This window comes from Heterocephalus glaber, unplaced genomic scaffold, assembly GCF_053883595.1.
Source record: "Heterocephalus glaber isolate CG9 unplaced genomic scaffold, H.glaber_assembly_v1.0 deba00001600, whole genome shotgun sequence".
Taxonomy (NCBI): domain Eukaryota; kingdom Metazoa; phylum Chordata; class Mammalia; order Rodentia; family Bathyergidae; genus Heterocephalus; species Heterocephalus glaber.
Window position 1 is genome coordinate 4,649,042 of NW_028258372.1, and position 21,235 is coordinate 4,670,276.

A 21,235-nucleotide genomic window follows, 5' to 3' on the forward strand; every position below is an offset into this window, starting at 1 on the left:
TGTTTTGGGTGGAATCGCTGACACAGTTGTTTGTCTACTCATTCTCTGGTGTCCTTGAACTCAAGGAAGAGTTCCTGCCTCACTCCTAGGGTGAATCTTGATTGGTCCAAGCCATTCCTGCTGACCTCGTTTCCTTTGCCAGTGATTGGCTAAGCATGGGCAGTTAATAACAGTATGCATAAAGCTTGACTCTTTAAAGCTATGCCTACAAAGTCACTCTCACAAACTTTTGTGCCAGTGTGTTCGGTTTCTGTTGTGGGAAGGAGAAGGGCGTGTGGAACCCGTGCTGGCTCCTAGGGAATGGTGCCCGACCTGTGGCCCACCTGGGCCACAGCCCCCAGTGTGGAAAGAAGCAGAAGAGAGGCACAGGAAGTGCTGGAGCTCGGGTCAGGAATGTCCCGCAAGGGCTCCTGCGTTAAAGGCTTGGTCCTTCTGGGAGATGGAGGACCCTCTGAAGGTCTTTAGGTCAGTAGGTGCAGGCCTCTGAAGGGGAAATTGGAACCCCAGTCTCTTCCTCTTTCTCACTCGCTCTCTCTTTTTTCCAGCTGCAAGGTGATTTTGCTCCACCAGCTGCTTCTGTCCTGATGCACTGTGACAAGCCCAGAACATCGAGCCAATCAGTCTTGGGCGAACACCTCCAAAACTGTGAGCCAAATAAAGCTTTTCTCTTTATAAACTGATAATCTTAGGTATCTTTTATTTTTATATAATAATGGAAGGCTGACTAGCAGAGCAGGTGGAGCATTTTTTGAGCCCAAACATCCTGGGGCCATGGGGTGGGGTGGGACAGGGAGCACTGGATACCGATGCTCTTGGTTCTCACTTCACACTGTGAGCTGGGGATTCTTCTTGCTTCTTGACTTCATAAGTACAAGGGTTCTGGAAGTATTGTGACTTCAAAAGTAAAGCTACTGCATGTGTTAGAGCTCATAGATCTGTGCCCCAAAGTCATCATCGTCATAATAAATAATAATAAATTTTACTCTATGTGAATCTTCATGAGAAAGCTGGGCCATCACAGTGGTGCATGTGCCACTATGCAGATTTGCATCCCAACTTTGCTAGGTGACATAGAAAACAATTGTCCTGCTAAGGCCAGAGAACAAGGCCTCAGCCTGGGACAGGAAATATGATTGTTCTCCTTAGTGTGACCCTTGAGTGACAAGTATCCAAGGAGGACGTGTAAGTCCTGGTCACACATTAGAGCATAGAAGGTAGATTGGAGATTTGCGGAAAGGCGTCTTGGGTGTTGCCAAGTGCCAGGGAGTTGCAGAGGAATAACTGGCTTATTACAAAAGCGAGGACATCTGGAGATGTAGGTAGAAATTGACTTCATTTTCCCCCTACTGACCCCATTAAACTTGATATATGGGCTCACCTTTCTTTGCCCTTTGGAAGAAATCTTGGTGAGAACACACGTATAGAATATATATATATATATATATATATATATACACATACACATACATACATATAGTTATGTAAGTATATATTTAGATGTATTTATGATATATATTTAGTTTCCAATATTTTTTAAATTATAAAAATACACAATATAAAAGTCACCATTTAACTGTACATTTTAAATGTACCCTTCAGTGGCACTAAGTACCTTTACATTGTTTTGTGACCATCACAACAATCCACATCCAGAAGTTTTCATCGCTCCCCACTGAAATCCTGTAGCCATTAAATAATTCCCCATTCCGCATCCTTTTGGCCCCTGATAACCACCATTCTTTCTGAATTTCTGAATTTAACTACTCTATGTACCCCATGTAAATGGCATCATATAGAATTTGTCATTTTGTGACTGGCATATTTCGCTTAGCACAACTGTCCTCAAGGTTCAGCCGTGTTGTAGCATGTGTCAGAAATTCCTTCCTTTGCAAGGCTGAGTAATATTCCATTGTGTGTCTGTTCCATACTTTCTTAATCCTTTGATTGGTCTGTGGACACTTGGGTTGGTTCTTCCTCTTGGTTATTTATTTATTTATTTATTTATTTATTGTTTTTGGTACTGGGGATCGAACTTAGGACCTTGCACTTGTGAGGCAGGCGACGGCACCACTGAGCTAAATCCCAGCCCAACTCTTGGTTATTGTAAATAGTGGTGCTACAAACATGGATGTACACTTACATGTTCGAGTCCTTGCTTTCAATTATTTTGACTGTATTTCAAGAAATGGAACGGCTGGATCATCTAATTGTGTTTTAAATATTTTTGTGTGAAACTGCCATGCTGTTTTCTGCAGTGGCTGTGCCATTTTGCATTCCTTGATAGTTATTCTTAGATACCCAAAGTCCCAGTCCAGCCAATCCTAGCTCTATTTAGTGAAACTTCAGAACGTGACATTTTCATCTTACCGTAGCCTCTGCAGCTTGGGCTCTTTCCCCCTTGCTACTTAGAAGCCCCCAGGTGGGGATGGCCAGCTCATCTTCCTTCCTTGCACTCCCCTTCTCACACCTACCAGCTGCTGCTTTGGCTCCTGGGAGCCAGGCTCTGGAAAGGGGCATAGAGCTGGGAGATTCCTTGGTGCCTCGCATGGGTCCTCTGTGGAGGGGACCACCAAAGGGTCCTTGCAGGTAAGGTGAGTGTTTTTTCTTTTCTTTTTTTTAATGACAACTGCAGGCCAGGCCTTTGGGGCTTTTGGTGCATGTACAGCTTCCTCCCTGTGCAGCCTCTCTATCGGCAATGGCCGACTTTCCAGTACTCAGTGCTTTGTGCCGTCTTTCCCTCCCTTCTAAAGCCTTCGGGCTGGGCGAGGAGCTATGCCTGGCAGAGCCAGGTCCATTGCCCATCTTGTCCCTTCAAAGGTGACCAAGTGTCTCCTTCTAGGGCAGGATTCAGTTTTTAAAAAATGATAATGATTAGCACATATTATTTGTACAAGGTAAGGGGTTTCACTATGACAAATGTCGTAGTGCCTTTGTTATTGTTATAGTGTTATAATACATACAATGTACTTGGATCCTATCCACTGGGGCAGAGTTTCTTAAACTACAGCACTATGGCCATTTGGGGAAAGCCAATTCCTTGCTGTGACACTCGTCTTCTGCTTTGCTAAACCTGACCTCTACCTGCCAGCTTCCAGTAGCACTTCTTTTCCCAGCTGTGACAACAGATAACATCTCCAGACATTGCTACATGTGCCCTGTGGGGCAAAATCACCCCATCCCTTGATCATCCCATTGCACATGGCTTCTGATGTACAAAGGTGAGCTAGAGCCAGGCTGGAAGTGAACCCCAGGAAGACTTGCAGGAAGCTAAATTGCAATCATTTCTGTTTATTTCCTTCTTATTTCTTTAGAAAAGTCTTGTTTCTGTGTTGCCCCCTGGCCTCAGCTGTAGCGCAGGAGGTCAAAAGAAAGGTTGGGGGGGCTGCACTCTGGCCTGGAGGATGTGCAGCCCCCTCCACAGACTGGCCCAGGTGAGGCCAGCCTTGCTTGTGGGATGTTGATTATAGGGAGCGTTCACAGGGCCTCTACATCCCATTGCTTCCCATGCAGTGGATCCCTGTCCTCTGTCCAGCCAGGCACACCTGCATTTCTTTCTCTCTTTTTTTCTTAGAGAATCAGCAGTTTCCTTGTAATGTTCTCTGAGGGTCAGACAAGCCATGGGTTGGAGTGGGGGTGTGGAGCTGGTTAAGCGTACCGTGCCTCCGGTCCGTTAGGTTAGAGCTAGAGGGGCCTTGCCCCGGGGTGGGGTGTGGAGCATGGGGGTGGTGACTTGATGGCCAGGTGGAAAAGGTACCCTTCTTTCAAAGGAAATTGCTTTTCTCCTCTCCCAATTCAGTGCCTCTGATGGTTGATTGTGGAAGGTAAATGAAGAAGGGGCACTTGTTACTGAGGGCCTTGCAGACATCATGACCCAGTCCCAAGAGCACTGAGTTCTCTGGCTTACTCTTTGTTGCTGTCAAGGGAAGTTTCCCACCCAGTGTGCCTGGCCATTGGCAACTGTGATCCTGGAGACTGAAGCCATAGTAGCTTCAGTAACATCACCCTCAGTGTAGGAACTATGAGAAAACTCGCTGGAGTTTTAAAATTTTTAGTGAAATAGAAGCAGATGAGTAGATGTACAATTGCAAAGTCATTCAAACACGGAAGGTAATAGGAGAGGGGGCTCAGAGGTAAGCATAACAGACAGATGTTGTCAGAAGAATGAACAATTACATACACAGAATTAGAAGAATGAAACGTATCAGGGAAATGCCCGGAAAGACATAAAGGGAGCAGATTTTGAATATAATATCCCATCTGGTGTGTGGCTATTTTACATTGGGCCATTTTTTAATAAAGTCCAAAGAAATTCCATGTGACGATAAGATGTTTTGGAGAATGGGAAAGAGGACGAGATGTGGGGCTTGAGTTAGGCTGTGGGATGATGTTCTTCACCTGTCCAATAGCCGTCTGTCTACCTCTTCCCCCTGGAAGATGTTGGGCAGAGAGTTCATTCCAGGAGTGACTCACGATTGGCCAACACTTATTTTTTATTTTACTAGAGATTGGTCTAGGGATGAACATGAGACTCAGTGTTGGCGTAAGTCGCAAGGGGAAGGTTACAGAAGGCTTACCTTCCTAAATGAAAAGTGAACCTAGCAAGGGCAAGTGTTTGCCTCTTTCTTGTTTGCTGGGATATTAACAATGCATGATACCAGATCCATTGTTAACTAACTGTGGACTCTGAGCTGACAAAGAGCATGAAAAACCAGCCTATGGAACATGGTGGAACAGAGGAATGTGAAGAATTTGGACCTATGAAGGTACCCTTGGGCTGCTGAACCACCCTGAGGCCACTCCTCATTTCTGTCTCTTGAAAGGGTAACAGTGAATACTCTTTTTGTTTTCTTTTGGTGCTGGGGATCAAACCATGCAAAATACACATGATAAACACACACTCTGTCATGAAACTACACACCAGCCCAACAGTGAACAATCTTTATAGCTTAAGATTGGTGAGTTGGTTTCTTCCTCATGATCTAACACATGCAAAGGGAATACAACAACCAACTCTTATATTATGTATTTATTTCTTATGTATTCTTAAAATATTTTTATTTTTAATCAACACCTAGTAATTGTACATATTTGTTGGCTTACAGTGCTACATTTCAATCCATATTACAATGTGTAATGATCAGATCATAGTAACTGACATGTCCATCACTTCAGACTTACATCATTTCTTTGGGGAACATTCAAACTCCTCTTTACTAAGTGTTTCAAAAATATATTACATTAATTGTTTTAACCATGGTCATCCTACTGTGCAATAGAATGTTTGCTATTTCTTTACATGGACTATTCAACCAAGTTCTTAGGAAATGACTTATTTAAAACAAAACACTTTAAAAATCCTGAGAGCTAAGTAAAAGGTTGTGGAAAAATAAAATTCTTTACAAAAATTATATACTGCATACATGTTTGCTTGATACTATGTGAGCCGCTGAGGCTTAGAGAAACATTTTATATTGTCTGCTGGTGTTGATCTTGGATGTGGTTATCTTGCTCTCTGTCCATGATAGACTCCTACTGAGAAGCAGCCACTTACTTTTTCCCCCTTTTTGTTCTGATGATGTTAATGATCCCTCGAATGACAGACACAGAAAAGAATGCAGGAGACAAATGGGGGAATCCATTCAATTCACATAAGGATTTAATGAGTCAGTCTAGATTACAAACCCCTCACCAGCGAGGTTATATCTTTGTAGTGATTTGTTCTCACCTACTTCTATTATTGTGTACTTTATGCCAACAACAGTAGTCTCCGAGTTTAGAGTGACAATTGCTGTTTGTCAGTAGAGGTTTAGTGGCCTGAGGTTTTGATTTGTGGATTTTATTCTATCTGGATATTTTCATGTAGTTTGAATTAATAAAACATGAAGGAATCTCTAGTAGGATGCATGTGCTCTGCTTAGCTCTTTGAGTGCATATTAATTATATGCATACATCTTCCAAGAAAATAGACTCACACAGCTCTCAGCTTTAATTTTCTGCCCAGGTTCCTGTTGATTCTTCCTCTATGTTTTTAAGAAAAAAAATGCATAATAAAAATAAGGACAAGCATGTTGGTTTTTGCTGTTGCTTACGGCAGAAAGCTTATTAGAGCTGCTGTTTCTCTCTTCCTTTATCATAGGAAAGAGCAGTACTGGCACTGCCTGGGACTGAAGGTCGTGCTGCTGGCTTCGTGGGGACAGATGGCCATTGCTCATCATGTTAGCGAGAAGCCTGATGCTCACTTCTGGACATCAGCTGCTCACTATGTATATTAAGTGATAATTTAGCTTCAGGTGGCACCAGCCCTGGCGCTGTATGATCTGCTGCCACCTTAAAGGGAAATATTTGGACTGCAGTACTTACTTTCCTGTCCTCCTCTAGGAAACAAAAGCAGACTCTTTGGTATAGTGAACAAAGATAATCATAGGTGCTATTGATCATTGAGATTTTTGATCCTGACTGATTTTATCTGATCATTTGGATTTTGCTTTGCCAACTAGGTGTTCTGAATTTAGAACCCCAAGGGACAATTTTGTAAGTTACATGAAAAAACAATCCAACAAACCAACCCCCCAAAAAACCCCCCAAAATCAAAAAACCTTGTGAAAATAAAGTAGTGGGAGGCCCTGGGTTGAAGTGGGATGGAGTAGAGCAGGGGAAGGGTTGGGGGAAGCCAGTATTCATCGTGAGCCGGACCATTACTTGGTTCCAGAAGAGTATTAACTTCCTTGGTTGTTGTGGCTTTGTTGGTAAATTCTCTGCTTCTGAAGTAGCTTAATGTTCTCTGGAGCAACTACATCATTTAGTTTCATTGAATTCCTATAAGTCAGTATCGTCGAGACTAAATGAAAGAGCCAGGCTTCCAGCACAGGTGGCTCCTCCTTAGCTGTTTGTTAAGGCCTCACTCCCAGGTGGAGGGATTTAGAAACATTTATTCATTTTATTTATTTATAATGGTCCACAATGGTCTAGTAGAAAATAGTGTCTAGAATATATATATATTATAATAACAGAGAAAATATTGAATTAGGGCTATGGAAGATATGGATAGGATGGAAAGCCCAGAATCCAAGATGGTATGGAGGTAACATGGGTCATAAAAATCTCACACTTCTGCTAAAACCAATAAATGTACATCCAAGTTTCCTGGTTCCCAGAGAAAAATGGGAACTATAGTAAACTGTATAATTAAATGAAATATTCTCCATTTCAGCACACACAGTTTCACAGGGGGAAAAAAAAAACATTACTTTTTCAAAGATGCAAGTTGTTCCTGAATGTCAGGTCTTAATCAGAGTTCCCACTTACATCCTCATAGGCTGTGCAGACTCAGGCCTGTGTAAGCTTTGTCATTGTGACAAAATGCCTCAAACAACTTATAAAGAGAAAAGGTTTATGTTGGCTCAGTGTGTTAGAGATTTCAATCTGTGGTTGATTGGCCCGATCACTTCCTGTCAGGCCACAATACATCTTGGCCAGAGCATGTGGTAAAGGAGGTTTGTTGACCTCAGGGTGTCTGGGGAACAAAGAGGAAGAAGGGGCTAGGGCACTATCCCTTCAAGGCCATGCCCCCAATGACCTAACTTCCTCCCACTAAGCCCTATCTCTTAAAGGGTGCATGACCTCCCAATGGTGTCACAGGCTGTAGCACATGGGCCTTTGGAGGACATTTCAGATTCAAACAATAGCAAGGCCACACCCATAAGTAATAATAAGTACAACAGCAGGCTCCTTACTGTGCCAAGAGCAGTATCAAGAAGTGATGGGGATTTAGCTCAGTGGTTCCAGTGCCTGCCTCACAAGTGCAAGGTCCTGGGTTCAATCCCCGGTACCAAAAAAAATGAAAGAAAAAAAAAGAAGAAGTGACTAACATTGCCCTCAGAGCTTGTGCCACAGGGGGTCCTGTAGAGGGTGTGTCCTCCAGAAGCACTCTACTGGGCAGGGTCAGGTCTTCCTGTGCTTTTTCAGTGAATCATTTGCTTTCAACTGTGTAGCAGAGGACAACTTGCATTTCCAGGCCAGCTGCGTGCAGAGTTTTGCATGCTCCCTTTTCCTTCACAGGAAGATCTCCACCGAGCTTTCCTGACTGATTTTCTCACCCACCCCCTCACACAGGATTTTAACAGCAGAGGTAGGCGGGAGAGAACCTCACCCCAAACTGTATTGCTATGACCTAGGCAGTGAATGAAGAGAGAGCTAGTTGGTGGCTTCCTTAGCCCAGTCTTCGAGCTTAAAAAAGAAACAGGGCTTCTTTTTTTTTTTTTTTTGGTACCAGGGATTGAACTCGGAAACTTATGCTTGCAAGGCAGGCACCTGAACCACTGAGCTAAATCCCCGGGAAAACAAGGCTTCTTTCCCCATCACAGAACAAGATATTAACCATAGAACCAACATTTGTTTCTAAGTTACGAAGAAATACTTGTGGGAAGCAGCCCAAGTTCATTGGTAGTGTATTTAACATTGCTAAAGGACAAGGAGGCTTCTTTGAAATGGGGGCTTTTCCAATGTCTGTGTAACAAACTGTGGCAGAAGTTTCCCCAAGGGGTGATGAGGGACCTAGATTTCCTTCTCCGGAAGTGTGTTTAGGGCCACCACTCCAGGGATGCACCAAGACAGTGTGACACTATTTGACATTCCGGAAGGCCTTTCTTCTCTGCAAGGTGCTTGCAAACACATTTGCTTTCCACCGCATTCCTGAGAAGTCAACAGCGAGCGCCCTCGTTCCGATAAAGAATCTGGGACTCAGAGGGAATTGAGACACTTGTCTGAGAGTGGAGTTAGAATTTACCTAAAACCAGGTAAATCCCCCAGGGCCAGTCAGCTAGCCTGGTTTTGCAAGGTAGAAAAGGAGCAGTACTGAGGGAGTTTCCCCATTGAAGTAAAAGTTTGATAAATACTTCTGTGCTCTGGGGTTCCCATCTACAAAAAGGAGGAAATGGCATTATGTATTCATACTCAACTGCGTGAGATTAAATGACATATATTGCATTTGAGCGTTTAGAACCAGACCTGGCACCTGGACAGTGTTCAGGGAAGGTTCGTTAATATTTTTTTCCTGGAGGTTGTAAGCTGACACCTCTTTTTCTTTCTCTTTCTAAATGTGAATTTTAACCAGTAGCATCACAGAACAACAGTCATCTCGAGGGTAGAAAATTCAATTCCATCTTTTCTGTTCTACTCTTTTCCCCGGAATGTTGGACCAGTTCCTGGCATCCTGAGCAATAAGTAAAATCTGCCAGAGAGAGCTCATTCGAATTCTTTCCCCTGGGACTTCTTAGCGTGGCTTGGGGGTTTTTTGTTGTTCTGTGAGCGGAGCCACTTTCACTTTGAAGGGTCCGGAAAGTGTCGCCCGCTTAAGGACGCGGGGGGCGGCGGCCCCGTCTCGGGCCCCTTACGGGCTCATCAGAATGCATCGCCACCCCCGGGCCGGAGTGTGGGAAGAGCCGCCCGGGCTCGGGGCCGAGGAGCCGCTGCCCGCCCCGCCGCCCGTCCGGGCCTGCGCGACGCAGGGATTTAACGAGCCAGGCTGCAATCGGAGGTCTTTGGAGCTGGAAAAGGGAGAGGAATTACGAGCGGCTTGGTGCTCGCCCAGCGCACAAAGAGGGGATTATGGCCTGATGGGGAAAGGGGGCGAGGCGGCTGATAATGCTCGGCTGTACCCAGCTCATTCCTCCCGTGCCTTTGAAGATTTCCGCGCAGCCCGCGGCGCTGGGAAACAACCCCGGGCCAGGCCCGCCCGGCGCGCAGTCCCGGCGGCAAGCGCACTGCGGCGGCCGCGCCCACGTCCCGCGCTCCTCCAGGGATGCGGGGCTCTCGCTTCGATTCTTCCCGAGGCCCAGGGCACCGCCAACCGCGCAGCAGGCCCGCCCCGCTGCTGCACGTTTAAAGAGGCTCTTTCTGAGAAAAGGGTAGAGGAAGCCATGTACAAAAAGAAAACTCCAAGCAGATATTTGAGTTTTCAGAAATCTGTTTTCAAAAAAAGTTTTCTTAAAAGGCAGGCGCCCATCTGATGAGTTAGTGGTTGCAGAACTTTCAGTCACTTGTCTGCCATTTAAATGTCATTATCTGTCATTTTAAAAGGTAAGAGAATGAAGTGAAGAAAATAATTATAAGGGTGATTCATATTAGAATCTGGGTCTCTGACTTGTACTTACGTCTGTGAAAGTCGAAAGTGGCGGAGGCTGAAGGTTGGTCGCTTAGAGGCACAAGAACTCAGGGTTTGTTTGTTTGTTTCTTTTTTTTTTTTAGATGGGGTCTGGCTATGTTGCCCAGGCTGACTTTGAACTCCTGGACTCAAGCGATGCTCCTGCCTCAGCCTCCCAAGTAGCTGTGACTACAGACAGGCACAGGCCAGTGGGCCAGCATCACGTTCTTTTATGCTGTCATTCAAAATGTTGGAATGGGGTCTTGTTCCTGGGTGGGAGTAGGAGGCAGACAGAGAGGGTGTATGTCTGTGTCTGAAGAATGAGGATCTTAGCTTTACATTTTCTGTGACTCTTGAGTGATATGTTGGTAACTTCCAGCCGCTGCTGTATTCCAGTGGGTCCTGCTGTCAACTCCCTTTGGCTGGAGAGAGAGGGTGGTATGTTGTGGCTAAGAGGGGCTGAGACTGAGCTGTCCAGGGCTGGGCATGAAACCTGCCCCCTCCCAGTGGGGCCTGAATAATCCCTCCCGCCTGGCCCCATTCCCCCAGACACCTCTTTCACAAGCTTATAGGTAAAGAGGAGAGCATCCCTGCCAAAGCCCTTGTTTCTACTGGGCATGACGGTATTTTTCCTATAGTAAAACCAACTGAATAACAACAACAACAAGGCCAGAAAGTCGTCCTTCTGGTCTTGCAGTTACAGAAATTGATTTTTTAAAAATTATAGCCAGGAATAAAATGCTCCTTTGTGGGAATTCCCTTCTAATTAGATGTGCCTTGTTGACAACCAGTGCAGAAGAGTCAGCGGGAGGCTGTCTCAAACTCGAGTCCTGTCTTTTCTTCTTACCATGACCTTGGATGACCACCACTCTCTTCGGCTCTGGCTTATTCATATGAAAAATGAGGAAAAGTGATCAGCCAAAAATGATTGAGCTGCACAACATAGCAGTTACTAAGCTGGACACTGGGTACTTAGAATTGGCATCAAACTTAAATTTAAGTGGGAGAAGCAGATACAAAGTAAGAAACAAAGAGAATTGTGTACAGTGTTAAGTGTGATGTTAGAAGCAACCGGGTCAATGGGATGTAGAACTTCAACTGGATGGACCCTGATGGGAAGGCCCACAGTTCTCAAACTGTGGTCTGCAGAGGATGAGGTGAGGCTCTGAAACCCTTTCTCAGTCCACAAAGCCAAGATCAGTTTCATAATAATACAAAGATTTTATTTTCCATTTTTATTGTACAGTAGTCTCCCTTTTGCTGTGATTTCTCTTTCCATGGGTTCAGTTGACCATAGTCACCTGCACTGCAAAAACATTAATTGGAAATTTCAGAAATAATTTGTAATTTAAAAATCACCACTGTTCTGAGTATCATGATGAAATCTCATTTTGTGCTACTCTGTCCCACCAGAAATTTTTAACTGTCCCTTTCTCCAGCATATCCATGCTATATATGCTACCCGTCCTTTTGTCACGTAGAAACCAGTTTGGTTATCAGATCTTATTGTACAATGAGATATTTTCAGAGAGAGAGAGAGGGAGAGGGAGAGAGAGAGGCTGTATTTATATAACTTTTGTTACAGTATATTATCAGTATTCTATATTATTGTTGTTAATCTATTACTGTGCCCAATTTCCTTTTTTTTGAGACAGGGTCTCACTCTGTAGTTCAGCCTGGCTTTGAACTGATTATGTACCCCAGGTTAGCCTTGAACTCATGGCAATCCTTCTGTCTCAACCTTCCCAGTGCTGGAATTACAGGCATGCACCACCATGCCCAGGCCAATTTACAACCTCAGTCATAGGCATGTATATATAGGAGAGCTCAGTACTATCTGCAATTTCAGGGATCCACTGTGAGTCTTGCAACATATTCCCCTTGGATAAGGGGGCACTACTGTGTTGGCTTTTTGACTGCGAGGTTGAAGCCACAATAGATAAAGGTGCTTGTACCTATCACGTAATGGCACCAAATTATACTAGCAGTGATTGTTTTCTTAACCACACATCAGTACAGAAATAGCCACTTTCATTTATGAGTGTTCTTGATGAAGCACTAAAAAGTATTAACTTTATTAAATGTTAATCCTCGAATCATTTGAAAATATTTGAAAGTGGGCAGTGTGTTAGTTAGCTTTCCATTACTGTAACAAATACCTGAGGTAATCAACTTATAAGGACGAAAGGTTTATTTTGGCTCACAGCTTCAGAGATATCAGTCCATAACCAGTTGGCCTTGTTGCTTACAGGTCTGTGACGAGGCAGCCTGTCATGGTGGGGAAGGCATGGTGGAGCAAAGCAGCTCACTTCATGAGTAGGATGTGAAAAAGGGAGGAGGAGAAGGAGGTATGATAATGACTCCTTAAGGACCTGCCCCGAGTGACCCAAGACTTCCAACTAGGCCCACCTCTTAAAGGTTTCAGTACCTCCAATAGTGCTGTGGACTGGAAACTAAACCTCCAATAATGCCTAGACCTTTGGGGACATTCCAGGTCAAAGCTACAGTAGATGTGTGCATAAAGCACTCCTGCTACTTACCAAAGTACTACAGCTATCTCCAGGAAAAGCATCTGTGCAATTATTCAAGTTGCTAGCTAAACTAGCTGCTTTTTTTTCATAAAACCCCACTTTTACTTAAAAGTTGATTGATAGAAAAATTATTATTATACAGACTTAGATAACTGGTAGATATTTTCAAAAAAAAAAAAAAAAGAATGAAGGGAGCCTGTCATTTCAAGGAAAATAACTGACAGTATTTGTTGCCAATAATAAAGTTTGAGCTTTCAAATGAAAATTAGAATTTTGGAAAATTATATCTTCCACCTTGACATATTCCTGGTGCTTTTCTGATGAGATCAATGTTGATATTAATGAATGTGATGTTTTGACTTTGTATAAGGAAATGTGTCATCAACTCGGTGAACTACTATTCTCTAAGTGATCAATGTGCATAGTTACAAAATCATGAATAAGGGAGCCATTCTAAGTGCATATGTGCAGTGGATTTTAACATACCAGCTCAATTCAATGTATAATTATATCAACGCGATACAATTTCACATTGTCACTTAGTTTTTAGAAATTACTACATACCAAATGTTGATAAAATAACAGAAAAATTTACACAACTATGAAAACACTATAGCATACTATTCCTTTTTCCAATTATGTCTCTGTACATGGCCAAATTTTCTTCATATACTTTAACTAAAGCAGTATATCCCAAAAGGTTGAAGATGGCAGAGAAATGAGAATCAGCCTGTTTTCTCCTAGGCTAGACACTGAAAAGAATTATAAAACTGTGATCAACTCCATGCATCTCACAAATTGTTTTGGACAAATCTAGTTATTTTTCATAAAAGTGTATGCTTTGTGTTCATATTTAATGCATTTGTTACAGTTATTTAAATGAATTAACAATTTTTAAAATTCTCAGTTTTAATTCCTAGTATGGGAATATTGGCTATATAAACAAAATCTCTCTTTTTTTAAGTCTCAGAGGTTCGGAAGAATATTCAAAATATTTGAGACTCCTGAAATGGGATGTTCAGAAGGGCCTGCCTGTGCTGAGACTCAGAGGAAGGGTGTCCCACAAGGGAAACAGGAGAATGAAGGTTTAAAGGTGAGAAAGGCTTGACACATGGCAAAACAAAACCAAACCAAACCACAACCCCCCCCCCCCAGGTTTATAGGGATTATTAACTTAAATGAAAAAGTGCACATGAAACTTCTTGGCGTTATGCCTGGCACATAGTATGTGGTGAACTACTAATTAGGATCAGATTCTGTGAGGCTGCCTGGCTAATGGCTGGATGCTTGCAGTGGGTACACACATTCTGGGCTCACTGGCAGCTCTTCTGGGTCATTGGGTAGCAGGATCTCTTAAAAACACTCCTGTGTTCTTCAGTTGTTCTGCCAACCACTGGACTGTGTGTCAAAAGATCCTCCTTTCAATCTTGGACAAAACTCTGGACAAAATAGTTCACCCTGCTGGATACTAGGCCCCTCTTCTGTGACAATAATCCATGTTCCCTTCGTGGGCTTTTATGATGATCGGATGAATAGTCATGTGAAAGCAATTCAGAAAATGTAAGGAGCCTGAGGGCCCAGCACTGTGCTTGCAGTCTAAAGGTCCAATAAACATCGGCTGAATGAATTGTGCTTGAATGAAATATACTATCGTGTTCCATTCCTCAAATGTATTTGAAAACACAGTCTCATGAGTCAGAAGCTTAACCATCTACAAGCCACCTAGTATAGTACCTGGGGAAAAGTTGCTTTTTGGGCACGCTGAGTACCCTTAGGGTTCGTGGTAGTTTTCTAGAGTCCACAAACTGGTAGTCATAAATATAGTCACTGTCCTCAAATCTTAAGACTTGAGGGCCGGGGATTTAGCTCAGTGGTTTCGCCGCCTGCCTCGCAAGTGGAAGGACCCGAGTTCGATCCCCAGTACAAAAAAAAAAAAAAAAGAAAGAAAGAAAGACTTGACTCCTGACAAATCAGATGAATAAGATCTAACAATTACTTTCTCTGGTTGGTTGTTACTTACCAAACATTTTCATAAATTATGCAAATCTTATAAATCTACTAAGTTGTTTCTATTTTATTTCTTTTTAAAAAATGTATGGATTGCTTACTATGTTTCAGGCAGTTTTTCCTTTGGCTCCCTTAAGGTTGAGATTAGGAGGGCAAAACTCCAGGATGCTGGCCATCTTCATGCTTATACTCTTGCTAGCATCTCCTACTTTATTGTCTTTTTGAGGTTACTCATAGGAAAGGCCATACTTAGGGGCAAGCTCAGAACATCTCAAGTGTTGGTGCTTCTTAAGAGAAGTGGAATTTTGCTAGAAGCTCAGTATTTTGAAAAGAAAATTAAGTCTAGCAGGCAGAAGACTTACAGGCTACTCACATAAAAACTCCCTCACACTGTCATACAGCTGAACGACAGAGAGGAGATGGATGCCACAGAAAAGGTTGGAGAAGGTATCACTGCTCTTTCTTACAACAGGTCTCTATTTTAAGAAGTCTTATTTTACTTCTTTTTTCTGGTCCTGGGGATCAAACCTAGAGCCTCGCACATGCTAGGTAAGCATTCTACTACTAAGCTATACACCCAGCCCTGATTTAATATTTTATAATAGCATCATCACCTATGTAGCTCTAAATTTTACTTCATCAGTTACTCATCATATTTCTTAGTTTGCTTCCATCTTTCTAGGCATTCTTGTTCCAACTTAATATTTGTTTCACTACAGTACTTCCTTGAATGCATTTTCCAGAAAAAGAACAAAGTGGAATTTTAAAAATAAAGTAGAATATTTTGCAAGAATCCTTGCATAACAAAAACATTTTTAGTTTGCCCTCATGTATGAAGAATTTATTGTCAAGTATAGAAATTTTGAAGTACTCCTTTTTTCCCCTAGAAAGTCTGAAATATCATGTATTGATTCTAGGTTGACTGTAGTATGGAACTAGAATGATTTTCTTTGCTTTGAAAGGCCTATATGTCCCTTAACAGATCAATGGATAAAGAAAATGTGGAATTTATATACTGTGGAGTACTACTTTGCCATGAAGAAAGATAAACTTGAGTCATTTGTTGGAGAATGGATGTATCTTGAGACCATAATGTTAAATGAAATAAATCAGACACAAAGCTTAAATATTGTAGTTTCTCAAGTGAGAAACCCAAAATATAAAGAACAAAATAAAAAATAGAAAATAAGAAATAAGACAATAGGTCTTTTGCAAATGGGAGGGGGATCAAGAAATGAAGGGAGTGACAAGGGAGAGAAGGGAATGAAATAAGCTAGCTAGCTAGGTAGATAAATACAGGTAGCGCTAGCTGGGAGTATAGCTCAATGGTACAGCAGTTGCCTAGTTGGCATGCACCTTAGTTTCCATCCACAGCAGCAAGAAGAAAGAAGGAAAGAAAGAGACAGGGGAGAGGGAGGGAAAGAAGAAAGAAAGAAAAAGGGAGTGTTCTTTTATCTGAGAGGTTTAAGGATTTTTTTTTTTAATCTAAAGGAAAATATCCTAAATGTAGTCTGGAACATCATGTGTTTCTTACTTATTGTGTGATGTATTTCCCAACTTCTTTCTGGGAAGAAGTTAGTATTCTTGATGAGATTTTTAAGCAACTTAAAAATAAACTTTAATGAGCTTAAAGAGAGCCTGCCTCTGGGAAATTAGCTTCTCATCCATTCAGCTGACCATTTGTCAGCAATCTAATGATCTTTAACTAGGTCTTTTCTAGCCCCTCCTTTTTCCCAATACATGTGACTACTTCAAGAGAAACCTTTAGAGTTGTCTATTGGCGGGGGGGGGGTCTTCCTTTGAATAAATTTGAAAGGAAACTTTGATAAGTGCTTATAACTCAATTTTCTGAAAAGTTTTTCTTTTTGATCTTTTATTTTTGGAGTTCAGAAACTTTCCTGGAATGTGTCTAAGTGTGAAAAGTGGATGCCACTGCTGTTGACGAAGCAGAAATAAGGAAAGCATGAGAAAGCCATGAATTACTTCCAGGATGTCTAACATCTGCAAGTTCATGGGGAAGTCTTTACGGTTATGGAGGACAAGGCTTTGGGCACATGGTTCTGGAGGTGGTGGCAGATTTCTGTTACTGTAACAAAATGCCTGAGATAATTAATTTATAAAGATAAAAGGGTTTCTTGAATTGACATAGTTGGGGGTTGTACCTGCAAAGAATAATTGAGAGAGGTCCGTTAGCAACAAAATACAATGGCAGTTCTCACTGCCATGGCTGCCTGGGACACAGGATGACGTGCTTGTCTCTGGGTTCTCAATGGTACTGCTCCCCTGTTCAAGTTGACAGCCACTTAATTATTCACGCTCACGGTTCCTTCACTGCAGTGATGTGCAGTGGTGAGCCTGCAGTCTCAGCTTCTTGGGACACTAAAGCAGAAGGACTGTTTGAGCCCAGGAGTTTTGAGGTCAGCCTGGGCAACATAGCAAGATCCAGGCTCTTAAAAAATAGATGGATAAATAAATCATTCTCTGGATCCCTATCTGGTTGGAGGTGATAGATACGTAGTTGCAACAAGCCTCCACAAACAGCTCTTTACTGAAGCAAAACTACTCCAAGTTAAGTCTGTCTTTCGCCATTGCAGAACGCATTTAACAGGAGGCTCACAGTGAACAAAATATCCACAAGAATGTAGAAAGGGAAAGTGCCTCCAAAATGGACTCTCAGAGCCTCTTGACCTATATAATATCCATTTCTCATCCCACCATTCCAGTGCTTTCTACTATTTCTATTTCTATTTTCTCATGAATAAGGCACTGAGACCCTTTCTTCTTAACTTCTTTGGGTAGGCAGAGCCAGGAGGCACAACAGAGAGACTGGGAATTTAGTGTATATTTGGCTGAGTATAAAGGGAATATACAATTTTTTTGGTCAATTTATTCTCACCTCATTCATTCTCAGGGGCACAGGGTTTTTGCCTCATTGATTTTCTGTGTTCATTGACTCGAGGCCTGCTGTTTATGGGAGGTTGCTTCGCGTCTTCTCCAGCCATCTCTTTTAGTGCTTTGGCAACTCTCTGTTTTCAGCTTGGACCAGTTTGAACTAATCTCAGTGCCTTACCTACTTAATATGACAGTTGTCTTTTTAGCCAAAGTGTTATATATTATTAAGCATTAAGTGTTAAACTTTGAAGGGATCCTACACATTATTTTAGTCTAGCTCCTCCCTTAAACACAAGGACACAAAGACCAGGGAGGTTGAAAAATTTACCCAAGGCCACACAGCTGGAAAAGCCTGCTGCCTCCAAATAAAGGAAGAAAGAAATCAGAGAGAGTGAGAGAGAGGCTCCACAGATAGGTCAGTTAGCATGTTTTGGCTGCAGGTAGCACTTGATTCAAACTGACTTAAAAATAGGAACACTTACCATCTCACATTCCAAGAAGTCCTGAGATAGAGCAGGGTCCAGGTTTGAATGATTAGGGCTGGGGCTCCTCTTCTTCATGTTCCCTTACCCAACCCGCCTCCATGTGTTGGCTTTGTTCCTGGCTTCTGTCCTGGCTTGTATCCAGATGTCTCCCCAAAGGCCCATGCACTCAGAGGTGGGGCTTTGAGGAGGTGGCTGGGTCACGGGTGTGTGATGCTGGATTAGTCCACTGATTGGTTTAGCATAGTCCTCGGTGTGGGTGATGGATTTACAGAAGAGGGAAGACCCACCTGGGTGTGGCTGGCACCAACCAATAGGCTTGTAGCCCGGGTGGAATAAAAGGGAAAGAAGGAAGGCTGCTGCCTCCACGTCTCCTGCTTACCATGCCCTGGACTGTTTCTACTCTGCTGTGCCCCTCTTTCATGCCACTCTGTCTTGGAGCCAGGTTACTATGGACTGAAACCTCTACAAACTATGAGCTAAAAGAAACCATTCCTTCTTTAATGTGTGGGTTCTGGTTATTTTGTCCCAGTGGTGAGAAAGTAACTAAGACAGTTTCCCTCATGGTGCTGAGATGCCTACCAGCAGCAACATGTTTCTTTCTTTACAACTACGTGGAGAGAGAGGGGAGAGATGTGGGTCGGAAGTCCTCCTGTGCAGTTTGATTGGACCAACTTAGGTCACATGCATGTCCCCAGCTGGGAAGAGTTGCTAGAGAAAGGCCCTAACCTGTGTCTTCATTCCTAAGCTAATCTCTAGAAGACACTGTGATTCATTTAGACCCATCAGTGTCTACCTCCAGAGATGGAGATGGGGTCAGTTTCCCATGTGTTACTCGAGTTTCATGAGGGAGAGATTAAGCTTTTTTGTTAGTAAGAAAGAAAAGAGGAATGGGTAGGTTGGGTGAGTAGTCAAATGTATGCTTCATACCAGAAACCATTAAGTAGCCACTTTGATTCATATAGCACATGGCATGAAGTCTGCAAGTAGTAGATAGTAAGTGGCCAGCTCTTGGTGCTGTTCTTATTCCTACTTATCAAAGCCCGGTGACTTGTGGAATAAACTACATCCTTCAAACTATGCCTATGTTGTAGAGGGAGGGGAAGAAATGGAAAGGGGACTTGCCATGCCTCCTCCTGCCTGTGAAAACTCTGCCCTGGAGAGAGGAAGTAAGGGGTTCCCAATCTGACTTGCAGACAGGGTGCATGCATCAGAATCAGGGTGAAATACGGTGGCTATCTTAGAGCACAGTTGGGTGGCAGCTCTAGTCTGAGCAGTCTGAGTAGAAATCTTTGTTGCCTGAAAGGGATTTTTGAGCTAGCACAGAACGAGAGGAAGATTAGGAGCATCACCTGAAAATTTCATCTCGAATTAGTATAGCACTCTCTTGCCCAAGAAAAGTGATCCTTTTAAGGTAGGGTTGGCAATGTGTTTTACCTTTCAGAGCAATGATGAGACTCCCCACCAGCTATGTGTTTGCCCTTTTCCTGGGTTATGCATTTTCTTTTTTTTTTTGAAGTTGTTATTTATCACCATCCATGATTTGTAGTCTCAGGGCAGAATTCCCTCCCCACTACGATGCATTGTTTTGACTTTAGGCCATTCTTGGAACTTTTTACTATTCTGAACAGTACTCATCTCAGTTTATTGTCCTGGCCTTCCGTGACTGCTCCATTGGGTGTGTTTGATGCAGAGTGCTTTGAGGTTTGTGAAAAGCATTTTCCAGAAACTTGCAGTTAGATAACATCCCTGGGTCCCAGTGATCCTTTTTTAAGCATCGCCACCATCTACATTAATCATCCTGTTTTTGATGCATAGACAAAAGATGTGGAGCTGTTTCTTCCAGTTTGGAGAGGCAGCTTCAGTCTGAGTTGTGGGGGCGGTGTGGAAAAGCTTTTGGCTCCTGAATTACAATAAGGATTTGAATCAAGAGAGCCCACAAAGATTCTGCCCATAAAGCTGTTTCCTTCTCATTTTCTTTTTTTGGAAGTGAGGCCCCAAGTATTAATGTTTTCCCCCTACTTGTGATTTTGCATGTGGAGTGCAAAAAGTAGGGAGACTCAGAAAGTACTGTATTCCCTCTCTCTCTCCCTCTCTCTCAACTTACTTGAGTTCTCAGAATGTTGGGGCATGTGTGCTGATGTGCTAATGTGATCTGGGTCCAGGTGGCACGGTCTTCTAAACTGGGGTGTGCTACCATTTTCTCCAGGAGCACATGGCTGCCCATGATGCTGCTGTTCTCATCCCTTGGCCTGAGTGTTCTAATGTCTCCGCTGTCTGACTCAGTCTGATTCCAGGTCCATCAATCCTGATGCTAGAGATGTCTGCAGTATCAGCCCTTTTAAATGCTCTTGCACTCTCAGGATGCCATGCTGGCCATGTCTGCTGACTTTTCATGCCTCTGCAGTCAGCCAGCTCCAAGGGTGAGCCCTGATCTTGTGCATGGCCCTTGGATGACTGCGTTCCACTTTGCCCTGTGATTCTCCCCTCCAGCAATGGCTGCTTGCCTTCTCCTAGCCCTTACCCCTGGTGGCCTCTACTAAGCAGAGCCCTGTCCCAGTCCTAGCCTGCTGGATGGATCTCTTCACATCATATGTGGCTCATGCTAGCCTTCTTCCCTGGAGCTCACTGATGTCCTCTGCCCCCTAACTTGGTCAGCAGTCTCAGCTTCTACCTGGCTTCTGAGTCCTGAGGGCATGAGTACTGCCTGGATTTGTCATCAAATCCAGGATTTGTCATTTGAACAAATGACATTGATGGCTGTCAGTATCCTGCCTGAATAGCTAGGTCCTTTGACACAATGTCTTAGACCAATAGTTGGAATAGGAAGGCTGTAGATGCCTGGGCAGTGCTGGAATATGGCAAGGAATCCGGGCATCCATATGTCCACCAACCCTCGTCTGGAGACTGCATGCAGAATGTCTTACATAAATTTACTCATTATATTTTGAAAATGTGTGTAGATGCTTCTGTATCTAATTTAATTAGACATAGATCTATTTAAAAGCATGACTGAATTCATAACATTTTTCTGTCATTGTGTATCTTCTCAATCAATCAACGGATACCAAAAATATAAGTACAGCTCAGGACGATGTTGAAGTCCAAGAGAAGCTGCTTTTGCAGTCATTTTCTGCACTAGCCAGCATTCACCAATCTGCCAGCTCCCTTGGGTTGCAGTA

The 21,235-nt window shown here is 43.1% G+C and overlaps 1 long non-coding RNA gene across 2 annotated transcripts in view; it reads left to right on the forward strand.

Moving 5' to 3' along the window:
* The first annotated feature begins 9,028 nt into the window (after positions 1–9,028).
* Positions 9,029–21,235, forward strand: part of LOC110350923 (uncharacterized) — a 30,887-nt gene continuing 18,680 nt past the window's right edge. The window contains exons 1-2 of one of the 2 annotated variants that reach the window (XR_002397869.2): positions 9,029–12,489; positions 13,637–13,765. This is a non-coding gene — a long non-coding RNA (uncharacterized LOC110350923). Of the gene's footprint in view, positions 13,766–21,235 lie in introns of both variants that reach the window. The other variant, XR_015444506.1, reaches the window with a different exon arrangement.